This window comes from Berghia stephanieae, chromosome 3, assembly GCF_034508935.2.
Source record: "Berghia stephanieae isolate SIO BIC M18660-M18661 chromosome 3, UCSD_Bste_1.3, whole genome shotgun sequence".
NCBI lineage: Eukaryota > Metazoa > Mollusca > Gastropoda > Nudibranchia > Aeolidiidae > Berghia > Berghia stephanieae.
In genome coordinates, this window is record NC_088362.1 from 91,059,345 (window position 1) to 91,066,844 (window position 7,500).

Sequence of the window (7,500 nt, forward strand, 5' to 3'; positions counted from 1 at the left end):
CAATACGGTCGGACAACGCTTTTTTGGAACTGGAACGACAATCGTTGTTTTCCAAAGTACTGACTGTTCATCGATTGACCTTTGAAAAAGTTTTGTATAAGGTATAGCCAGTTGTTGGTGACAGTTTTTCAAAATAGTTCCGGTAATGTTGTCTGGTCCTGGTGCTTTATGTTCTTTACATCTCCGGAAGAGGGAGCTTACAGTTTCTTCTTCAACATCTGGAGGTGGCTCATTGTTATTTGATAAACTGTTGTGAACAGATGGGAGCCTGTCAAAACGACAGTAAAAATCATTTAATTTGTTGACATCAGTTTTCGTTTTTCCTTGTGGGAATGTTCGTTTCTTTTGGTCTACTCCTCCCATTTGCTTTATCATCTCCCATGCTTTCCTTGCGCAGCCCGATCTCAGTTGTCGCTCCATTTTGTTTTTGTATTCAATCTTTTCTTCTTTTATTGTATTTTTGATCTCCTTTCCCTTTTCAAATTCTAGTTTAATGTCACCACTCATATAGGCAATTTTCTTTTCATTGAGTAAATATTTAAGTCGCTTTGTAACCCATGGCTTATTGTTAGGAAATATCTTAATTTCTTTTTTTTCCACGCACAAATCCACACAAAATGCAATATAACATGTCACAGTTTTGGTCCATTCATCAATACATTCATCAATACATCAATACATCAATAAAATGCTTTTATTGCCTGGATTCTAAAGTTGTTCTTATCGGACTAATTTCTATTGACCGCCAAATCCCACCCAACTCACAAAACCTTTACAAAACCACTCATTTTCATATTGTATGGTGTGTTAAACACGAAAATGACCGCATAATCCACCAGAAATCAATATGTAGTGTAAAATGCTTTTACTGTTTGGACTCATTTGTTTTTCTTGGCGGAGAAATTTCTATTGTGCGGCTATGTGGTCGAGTGGTATGACACTCGCTTTCGGATCGAAAGGTCCTGGGTTCGAGCCTCGCGCTCGGCGCATAGTTGAGTCCTTGGAAAAGGCTCTTTACCCACATTCTCTCACCGCACTCAGGTGTAAATGAGTACCTGGCCGTTAACAGCGTTGTCTTTGTCCGAAAAATTGTAATATCGCCTAACAAGCGTCATGTCCCGTCCTACATGTTAAATGTTGCTGTTGACCAGGGACCCATTGTAAAGCGCTTTGAGCACATTTAGTGGATATTGCGCTATATACAGCTAAATTTTAAAAAAATAATTTTTATTGGCCTTACTTCGTTCTTTCATCCCCCCCCCCCCTTAGTTTTGTAACACAATGAGGTTGGGGGATTGAATGAGGAGGGGGAGGGTTCTCTCCCCCTCCCGCTTCCCCCCTGAGAATGATTAAAAATATGAAAAAAAAGTCTCCTTTTTAGGAGATCCCAACACTGCATTCTCCTATCAATCCTCTTCTGCTTTCTCGAAGGTTTTGTTGTTGTTGTAACGTTGTGCTATGATCGAAAATGCTTTTGTTTAGTATAAGTATACTGAATTTAATAGCGACAGCTTGTCTCAGATCAGCCTGATAAAAAAAGAAAAGAAAACAAAACATCAATTGTTTTCCTTTTACATAAACATAAAATTTCCTATAACCTTTTAAAGTAAGTAAATCAATATTCATTTAAGTACTTATTGGTTGTGAAAATTCGAAAATGTTGTATGAGCATTATTATACAGAGAGGATTAAGCCTTTGCCTCTGGCTATTCAGTAGCATAGTACCAAGTATTGTTCACTGAATAGGGAACAGGCTGGCATATCTCTTAACACGTGTAATGAAAATGTCGACAAATAAACCATATTGAAATTCCCTTTATAAGATAATGACACTGTATTAGTTCGTTTCACAACGGCTTGAATGCCCTTCCCACCTTCCTCCTTCCTTCCCAAATTATATAACAGTCGTCGCCAATGCATGACCAAATTTTCTCTCCTATTGGCAATGTATCAAAAGCCTATCAGTTTTATTTTGTAACAATAAAGTTGGTGCTGTACAAGAAAAATGATATATTTTTGAAGATAGGGCCATATTTTGATGAGTAATTCTCTCTCTCTCTCTCTCTCTCTCTCTCTCTCTCTCTCTCTCTCTCTCTCTCTCTCTCCCACAGCGGGCAGGGAGGTACATACCCGTGTCTTCTATACCCGTATATCTGTTTTCCAACATCTGCTTTCTGCCTTTGTCTTGGAATGAGATTACTTGGGTTTTTTCCTGGCCCTGGTCGGAGTCCTGGCTGGGAGGGAAACAGTCAAATGCATAGTTATTGTTTTGGGAGATGGTATTTTTTTCCTTGTAAATCATCTCTCTGTTATATATTATTATTTTTATTTTTAATGTATAATGTAGTAAGCATTTGAGTGTGTTCCTCTTTGTTGGATTTTGTGCTTGTGTCTGGATGAGACTTGTAGGTGATTTCAAACTAAGTACATTGATGGTATGCTCTTGGAATCTACATCTGATCCCTATTTGTTCTCAGTTCCCATTTGTCTTACTTTTTCTTGGGTGCTTTAATTGTAATTCTAGACCTTTTTACTATCCCATTTTCTTCCTTTTTACTGGCGCTGATATAACCTAAATGTGTTGCAAGCGCCGTAAAACCCTTAAAAACAAACAAAAACATCTCTCTCTCTCTCTCTCTCTCTCTCTCTCTCTCTCTCTCTTCTCTCTCTTTTCTCTCTCTCTCTTCTCTCTCTCTCTCTCTCTCCCTCTCTCTCTCTCTATCTCTCTCTCTCTCTCTCTCTCTCTTCTCTCTCTCTCTCTAATCTTTTCTTTTTCTGTCGCGATTTATGTCCATTCATTTATATGCGCCTATTTATTAGTCTTGTGGTATGACACTCGCTTTCTGATCGGAAGGTCCTAATTTCGGCGCATAGTTTAGTCCTTGGAAAAGGCTCTTTTTACCGTACTCATGTGTCAAATGAATACGGGACCATGAACATGGTTGTCTCTGTCAGAAAAAAATTGTAATATTATCGCCTGACAGACGTCGTCGTGTCTCGTACTAGTACTACACGTTACGTGCTGCTATTATTGGTCAGGAACACTTTGTAAAGCGCTTTGATCTTTCTGGGTGGATATTGCGCTTTTTAAAAGCTCGAGCTCTATATTTCTTGTTGGCCATCCGCCACATAAAGTTGTTACCTGTTTGACGAAATCAACCTTTTATTCTCCACCACCACCACCTCCTCCTCCTCCTCCCCATCCTCATATTTCCTCTCACACGTCATCATTATTACCATCATCATCATCATCATCATCACCATCATCATCATTGCCCACGTGGTCATGATCGTCATCACCACCATCTCTTAAGTCAGGGATTTGCAGAACCTGTCTACAATCTTTTCACGTTTCCTTCTCTGCTGCAATACACGTATTATCGAAATTCGGGAGCAGGTATCAGGTACTGGTGTAAGATAACGACCTGAAAAAGTGTAAATGAAACAGCGCCACACAAAGCAAGAACGAATAATGTAAGGGAAGAAAAACATCCCCAAAAAATAAGATTTCCTCGCCTGGCGATAGAACCTCAGACCTCCTGATTATCGGTCAGACGTGCTACGATTACATCACAGTTGGAAGGATTTCGTGCCTATATTCTTCACAAAAGTACGCGTTTTACCGCTTTAAGCTGTGAAGTCTCGCTTGCATTACACGACACAAACATTGAACACGAGGGGACGAGGACGAAGACATGAGAGTAGCTCCCATTTTTTATTTTAATCGATGACGAATTTAGAAACCAGGGAGCAGGCACCGGTGTATGATAAATATTTTTAAAAGTGTGCATGAAACAGTGCCAGACAAAGCAAGACAAGAAAATACAAGAGAAAAAAAAAATCAACCCGATTAAAATCAATATTCCTCGAATGGGGATTGAACCTTAGACCTCCTCCTGACTACCGGTCAGACGTGCTATAATTGCACCACAGAGATCTCCCAATAGTTGGGTCAATTTAATGTAAATTTTCTCAAGAATTCTACGCGTTTTACACATTGTACCATCGCTTGCATCACACAACACAAACATTTATTAACTCTAGATCGATTCTTTGTAATAAACCGATTTTGGCTACATTTCCCTCATATTTTTCACGATATATAAAACTGTAAAAATATTTTTTAAGATCTATTTTTAACAACTAAACTAAACCTTAAAAGTGCCAGGTTTTTCTTACGTTTATAATCTACTCATAAATATAATAATCAATGTCGGATGGATTAAAAAAAAATCCCCTGCTGTTATCCACCATTTCCTCGGTTGTTATCCACCATTATTAAAAATGCTTATGTACGGCTCCTGTATTGAAAATAAATAGAAGACAGGTTGTCACCAGTGACTACAATTGTTATCTTGGTTTCAGTTGTCATGACGTGCTTGACCATAGTAGTATATTGTGCAGTGTATTCATTTCTTTAGTCAGGTGAGTTTGAAAACAAAACTAAACAAAAACAAAAACAAAAAAATTAATATAAATGCTTTTTCTACCCCTTAATAGTTTTCTTTTGGGTGTTGATCTTTGTCGAGATAACAACTGATAACAACAAATAATAACTGATAACAGCAATAAATAACAACTGATAACAACAATTAACTGATAACAACAAATAACAGCAAATAATAACTGATAACAACGGTTAACTGATAACAACAAATAACAGCAAATAACAACTGATAAAGAGTCACTAATGACAACAAGTCACGGATAACTGATAGCAACAAATAACAACTGATAACAACTAATAAAACAAATAACAACTGTAACTGATAACAACACACAGCAACAAATAACAACTGATAAAACAAAAAATGCTTTGATTCTAGTCTCCGCTTCACTCCCCTACTGGCACCCACCTCACCTAGTCCCGGGTTCTGGGTGGGGTTCCCGACCTCCCATAGTGGTCCCGCCTAGTCCCGGGTTCAGTCTCCACTGGTCTCCGCCTCCCACAGGCCCAGATTCAGGTTCATTTCCCAATGTTAACCTCTGGTAGTCTCTGGATTACTCTCTATTGGTGTCAACCACTCGTAGTCCCGGGTTCACCTAAAATAGTGTCAACCTCCCATAGTCCCATGTTTATTCCCCACTAATATCAACCTCACATAGTCCCGGGTTCAATCCCACTGGTGTCCATCTCCCACAGTCCCAGGGTCACTCCCCAATTGTGTCAACTCCCCATACTCCCGGGTTCACTCCCTACTGGTATCCACCTCCCATAGTCCCAGGTTTATTCCCACTTGTGTCCACCTCCCATAGTCCCGGGTTCAATCCCAACTGGTGTCCACCTCCCATAGCCTTTGGTGCACCTCTTACTGGTGCCCTTCTCCCATATTATTATCTGTTTCACTATCCTCTGGTGCAAACTCCCATAGTCTCTGGTTCAATTCCCATTGGTGCCCACCTCCCATAGTCTCTGGTTCACTCCCAACTTGAGTGGATTTCGGTTTTCAGTACTACCGGTTGTTATCAGTTTGTTGTTATCGGTTGTTATTTGTTGTTACCAGTTGTTATTTGTTGTTACCAGTTGGTATTTGTTGTTTTCAGTTGTTATTTGTTGTTAAATTTCGACAAAGATAAATATCGTTTTCTTTTTACTTTCAGATTTCTGTTTTTTGATTATCGTTCTTGGGCACTGTCTTTTATGGGGTGGTACGAGATCGATTACATAAATAAGATTCCTTCCCACATACCTCAGAAACAAAATGACACAGGATACTGAAAATTGACACAGATAACGGTTATTATATGGTCTATTCACCAAAGCAACCGCATTGTTGCCAAGTTTTAGTGTGTTAAAAAACCTGACTATATTTTCCAATTCAACTGAACGGAAATATGCAAGTTTTAAATGTTTTTTTTCATGGGGTTCAACGCTCGGATTGCAGTCGATGGGTGTGTTCCCGTAAAAGGCTGGGTGGGGATCCTGACCTCCCATAGTGGGCAGGGAGGTACATGCTGTGTCTTCTATCCCCCATACCCGTTTTCCAATTGTTTCCTGTCATTATCTTGGAATGAGATTACATAGTTTTGTCCTGATCCTTGCCGGAGTTCCTTGGCTGGGATGGAAACAGTCGAATGTATAGTTATAGTTTTGGGAGATGATATTTTTTTCCTTGTAAATCATCTCTCTGTTATGCATTGTATTATGTTTAGTCTACATATTATATTACGAGTATATGATTGGTAAACATTTGAGTGTATTCCTTTTAGTTGGGACCTGTGCTTGTGTCTGGATGAGACTTTTAGGTGATCTCTAAGTACTTTGGCGGTATGCTCTTGGAATCTACATCTGTTGCCTATTTGAACCAATTCCCCTTTGTTTTACCTTTTCTTTTGTGCTTTAATTGTAGTTCTAGAACATTTTACTATCCCATTTTCTTCCTTTTTACTGGCGCTGATATGACCTTAATGTGTTGCAAGCGCCGTAAAACCCTTAAAAACAAAACAAAACAACCGTAAAAGGAAAAGTTCAGTAACTCTTTGTCGTTCGCTCTGTCACATTGCTCATGCTGCAAAAGATATGGGACGAATTGGAGAGACGCTTGGGGCTTGTCATTCAAAATGGTGGTTGTCACTTGGAGTTTTAAATTCAACGATTTTGCAAACACAAAATCACAAGTAAGATATCAGAAGAAAACAACATTAATAAATTTGGATCAATATGTTGAAAACCAAATTGATGTCATTGCAGCTGTTCTTGAGTTATTTAAGCCTGAAAGTGTCAATGATTAAAACACACTGTATTGAAGAATGCGGTGAGACATTTTACCAATGACTACGTCATCCCTAAAGGTAATTCAAGTGCACATAAAACAATTTAGGGTGGTTACCTTATGAACTGCTGGTCCCGATAGCTTAGTTGGTAGAGCACTCGCTTCTCACAACAATGGGGCCGTGATCGATCCCGGAAGCAGTCGAGAATTTTTTCAGCCCACCCAGCAGTGATCAGTGATTGAGTGGCTGGGTCTGTTAGATCTGCCAGAAAGTACTTCGCGATAGACTAGCCTTATAGTCAAGGATAGCAAGCCATTGGCATTGTTCGTTTCATGCTGTAGTATCCGGGATAAACTCCGGCTCCATGGGCCTAATGGTTTTGAGGGACAACGTTTTCTTTGCCTTATGAAGCAGGGCTAAAATAATAACTTGATAAAGACTTAAATGGCCTAGTGGTGATAAACTTTCGATTTGACTTTTATATAGAGCAATATCAACATCACCTGTACAGGGCGCTTTGCAAAGAGTCCAGAGCCGACTACAACACTTACATCTAGGACTGGACATGTGAAGCCTGTAAAGTGCTATTACGTTGGGGTTTTTTTTGTTGTTTGTTTTTGTTTTTGACAGAGACAACTGCGTTGCTGGCCAAGTTTACCTCTGAGTGCGGGGAAAGAATGTGAGTAAATGTCCTTTTCCAAGGATTCAATTTTGCGCTACCCACAGCTGGACTGGACCTACAGATCCGAATGTGTGTTTCATTGCACAAGACCACGAAACCCGCAC

General features: G+C 39.4%; 1 protein-coding gene across 1 annotated transcript in view; it reads left to right on the forward strand.

The window, feature by feature from the left end:
• Positions 1–4,298: 4,298 nt before the first annotated feature.
• Positions 4,299–7,500, forward strand: part of LOC144968808 (beta-1,4-N-acetylgalactosaminyltransferase bre-4-like) — a 26,759-nt gene continuing 23,557 nt past the window's right edge. The window contains exon 1 of the mRNA XM_078907514.1: positions 4,299–4,425. The gene's annotated coding sequence lies outside the window, so the exon portion shown is untranslated. The remainder of the gene's footprint in view (positions 4,426–7,500) is intronic.